General features: G+C 40.0%; 1 protein-coding gene across 1 annotated transcript in view; it reads left to right on the top strand.

Moving 5' to 3' along the window:
• june (JunE proto-oncogene, AP-1 transcription factor subunit) overlaps nt 1-1573 on the top strand; it is a 4106-nt gene extending 2533 nt beyond the window's left edge. Inside the window, exon 2 of the mRNA XM_084115459.1 lies at nt 1-1573. This exon is cut by the window's left edge and continues 1863 nt beyond it. The gene's annotated coding sequence lies outside the window, so the exon portion shown is untranslated.
• Nucleotides 1574-5000: the final 3427 nt, after the last annotated feature.

Below are 5000 nucleotides of genomic sequence, written 5' to 3'. Positions count from 1 at the left end.
ATTCCGAGACCTTTTGCACTGTAATCTCCCGTGAGGAGGTGCGTTTAATAATGGGATGATAGTGTGTGTTTGCCATGATCTGATGAGTATTAATGCTGTGCTAACCGAGAGGAACGGTGTGGGAAAGATACTCATGTTGCTTACAAACTGACCTGAGTTCAGAACGACAACAAAAGGGCTTTTGATCTATAGTATTTTGCTTTTTTTTAGTATTTTATTTTTTGTATGAATTATGAAGTGATTTTATTTATACAGAATCTGTATTTATGTTGTTTTCTGAGGAGAGGAAGAACTGGCCGGAATACTAGTGTCTTAGTGGCACGTTATTTTTTGGGAAACTAAACAATTGCACATGAATCAGAAACATTAAATGATGTGTAATATTTATCCTCTGTTTATTGCATGATGGTTTGAACTATAACTACAACTATGCTTTTAGTAGATAAAGATAATAAATGATGGGAATTCTGCGAGATTGTCGTAACGGCACAGAAGTGGAATCAGCTTGATGGGTCGCAGTGATAATGAATCTCTCGTGTGTCAGAATCGTGATCGTCTGCCAGTTCCCAGAACTGCTGTTCAATGCCTTGCAGTTCGTGGAGACGCAGATTATTTTATTTATATATCTTTATCCGTCTGGAGATGATTCGTAGGGATGCCTGAGACTGGTACTAGAACTGTCAAATAACCTTGTGCAACAAGAAGATATTTATTTTTTTGAAACTTGAATAAGGTTTTTGATGTCACAAACGTATTGTATTTTTGTACAAAATTGTTTAGAGATAATGTGTGTGTGTGTACAGTACCTACTGTATAAGGTTTATCATTCCCAGTGCTCTATTTATTGAAGTGCTTTTACTGAGCAGTGTTTTCTTTGAGCTCCAGGCATTTGTGTTTCGGACGCTTCTACTGTTGGTACATTTGTCCACCGAGTGCTCGAGTTTTTTCCACTGGCATCAAGTGAAAGTCCTTGATTTGTTTTGTAATGTGTGTGTGTGTGTGTGTGTGTGTGTGTGTGTGTACCTCTATTTTAACGCTAATTGTAAGCCTAACGCTCCTGTTTTTTGTTGTTTCATGGAACTGTGTTTCGATCCAACTCTGAAGACTGATTGCATCGTTCATTTCTAAACGAAGAGAACTTTGACTTTTTCCTAAACACGTGTCATATATACATATACTGAACAATGAAATACTTTGTTGAATGAGTTTACTCTGTTTACCTTGTGTGTACTAAGGCGTTTGTACGATTATCAAGCCAGTTCTTGGCCTTGATCCCTATCAGATCTAAACTGAGTGTTCAAGTTTGAGTAAAAGTTTAAATATGAATATGTTCCAGCAGAACTTGAGATTTTGACGGCCAGTTCTGGAGCCTCATTTACCGTGTTTTTGACAGATTGACACAAAGACTTGAGCGACAGGTTAAACTCGGGCTGAAGGGACTAAGAGGCGACTTGCCTCGTCGTGTAACAAGCGGGTTTATTTGCTTCTAAATTATAACATGCGGTTTTCAAATGCTGTTCGTTGTTCCCTTGTTTTCTTTTATATCAACAATAAAGAGGAGGTGGTTTCTGAACGCTTGTGTTTCTCATGTCAAAACTCATTTAACAATGTGCTTTTCTTGAGTATTTGAATTCAGTTTTTGATTCAGCTGAACATCAAACCGAGAAATAACGCTGAGCGAAAGGGAATCTGCTGATTCTTAATCATTATTAAACCAGAGAAGTTGATGGCATAATTCTGGCATTGAGAAATGTCAGTCATTAGTCAGTTGTGTTAGCAAGGGTCATAAACACGTCGTGTCTGAGGCTTTCCCATAAAGACCAGCAGCTCTTCCAGTAAAGCACAGGGAGCGTGTGTGTGGGTCATTGTGAAAGTAAAAGTTAATCTGAGGGGAATCTGAGTGAACACAGCGAGTCTCGCCTGACCAGCCAACAAACCCAACAACTAGCAGTTACTCATATTTCTCAGATTACACCAATCTAGCGTTTTATGACTTCATAAATTTATGATCAGTCTTAAAGAAAAAGGATGAGATGACTAACTTGTACAACTAGTCTGAGCAGTTTGTGTGTCAGATGGGAAGGTCAGCCGGTTCGTACGAGTGTGTGTTTGTGTTCAGAGTTACACTGGGAAAAAAGAGTGGCTGAAAATACACAGATCTTTTCTGATGAAACGCAACAGAACCCCTAACCCTAACCCCTAACCCTAACCAACAGAACCCCTAACCCTAACCCCTAACCCCTAACCCTAACCAACAGAACCCCTAACCCTAACCAACAGAACCGGCTTCTGAACCACATCTATATGTTTATATTTGCTGATACTTTATCAAGTTATGTCTTCAGGCCCTGAGTGAACAGAATAAGTTTCGCTCTCCAGGTTTGCTGATGTTCTTCTGTGAGTCTTTTGGGAATGACTAACTCTCTCTCCTTCCGCCCACCTTGCTTCCCACACACACACACACACACACACACACACACACACACACCAGCAGAACAGCCAGTGTGTGTCAGAGACTCGTGTTCATCCTCTTCTTCATCATCGAGCCTCTCGATCCTCCGAAACGGGACAATCCTGTAGTGAAGATTCCAGCGTCTCTTATGTAATGCTGTTGCTGTTCTGATTTATATAAAATGTATTTCTAGAATATCCATCCTACGCAGAAACTGCTGACACACACACACACACACACTCGTGTTCGTGACGTCTGATCATGTCAGTGGTTTGGCAGCTGGAAGTGTCAGAATTCCAGGGAGGAACTGTGGATTTTTTTAATTCATTCTGATCACGGGTCATTATTACCGTCACAAGAACATCCGAGCGAAAGAAAAGGCGTTTACAGTGTTCCCTGTATTAATGCACTCACACACACACGCGCGCGCGCTGAAATATTTGCTTTGGGAGGATCTGGGTGTGTAAGCAGTTACAACATGCGTGTAGGAGGGACACACCCCCTCTGTGTGTGTGTGTGTGTGTGTGTGTGTGTGTGTGTGTGTGTGTGTTGCAGTAGCTACTGCTCCCAGAGTCCTTTAATAAGAGATGAGAATGGAACAGAGAACCATAGATACACACACACACACACACGCACACTGACCGCTAAGAGCCGCTCGAGCAAGAGCACACACACTCACTCACTCACTCTCTCTCTCTCTCTCACACACACACACACACACACACAATGGCCGTGATCGCCGCACGCACGCGCTGCTATTTCAGGTGAAACTCCCCGCATCTCCTTGGCAACAGCCGCTGTCTTTACACACTCGATCGTGTGTGTGTGTGTGTGTGTGTGTTTTCCTCCTCCTGTAATATAACCTCCTGTAACTGGCAGATGAACTCATGATTACAGCAGGTTTTTCCCCGCACGTATTCCTACTTCTCTGAGAAATTCAGTGTTTCTTCGTATCATTAATCATATTTCAGAAGAACGCTCGTGTCATTCTGAAATACTTCTGATGCTTGAGATGATTTACTTCCCTATCGCAGATTATTGTAGATCAACTGGTGGGAGGTTATGAATATGATCAGTGACGGAGGAAGATCAGCTCTTCTGATTCTCGCTTATGTTCACTAAGGCTGCATTTATGCGATTAAAGTTATTAAGAAATAATATTATTACAGTTTATTCCTGTGATCAAAGCTGAATTTTCAGCATCATTACTCCAGTCTTCAGTGTCACATGATCCTTCAGAAAACACTCTAATATGATGATTTGATGCTCAAGAAACATTTATGATTATTATCAATGTTGAAACAGTTCATATTTTAACCATCATATATTTTATTTTTCAGGATTCTTTGATGAATAGAAAGTTCAAAAGAACAGCATTTATTTGAAATAGAATCTTTTGTAACATTATAAATGTATTTAATAGTCCTTGAATGAATAAAAGTATTAATTTCTTTTAATAAAATTCTTACTGACCCCAAACCTTTGAATGTGTTAATATATTTTTATAGTCGCACTTGTCTAAGTGATGAAGACGGTTGACGATAATTCCAACATAAACATTATTAATCCAAGAGACGAAACACAAGCGAAACGTGAGCATAAAACAAACAATACGCAGAAACGAGGAAGTTAAACAGGCTTAAACATGATGATTAACGTAACGCAAACTAACAGGCGATCGTAAAGAAGAACACAGGAAAACGGGATACACCTTTACTGAGAGGAGACCCAACCAAAGGCTAATGTGACATATATACATGCATTATGAATAATAATGTATGAATAATAATGTATTAATTTAAATAAACAATAAGTTTGCTAAGGCCGGCCTCTCTCTCACACACACACACACACACACACACACACACACATACACACACACACAAATGATAATTCCTCATACAGTATCTTTGTTCTGAAGATATGAGATATAAACATCTTTATCATTCCAGTCCTCTCTGAAGTGACTTGTTTTCTGAGCAGCTTTTGTTTCAAGAGTTTTTCCAGCACCAGCTCCCGACACACACACACACACACACACACATACACACACACAAACACACACACACACACACGAGCCGTAGGGAACACACTAAACTCATCATCTAATGAGAGCTGAAGCTCAGAGACAGAGTTCATCTGGACTTCATCTCAAGAAACCCTCTGGAAAGTAGAGTTAATCTCAGTTATCTCCAAATATTCACTGCTGAATTATATACCGGTAATCTAACATCGCATGTAGAGATTGAGATGCTACTTTTACTGCAGTCTTTTACTGCAATTCACCCTTCGCAGGGAGTTTGATTGACAGGCGATCTGACCAATCATAATCCGCCATGTTCATCCGACATAGCAGTCAGGAGAGTTAGTAGATTAACGTTGGAGGATTTGTACTTGAAAAACGGTGTTTATTAACGTCTTTCCGCGGTTAAAACAACATTCCTTCTGATGTTCATTCATGTTTCTTTGATTCTATAAATGAACTCGAAGGACGAGATGATCGGTTGACGAGCCGCTTTAACTGAGCGATCTGTCACGACACATTAAA

This window comes from Abramis brama (assembly GCF_963993115.1).
Source record: "Abramis brama genome assembly, chromosome: 5".
NCBI lineage: Eukaryota > Metazoa > Chordata > Actinopteri > Cypriniformes > Leuciscidae > Abramis > Abramis brama.
This window is presented reverse-complemented; position numbering and strand designations above follow the sequence as displayed.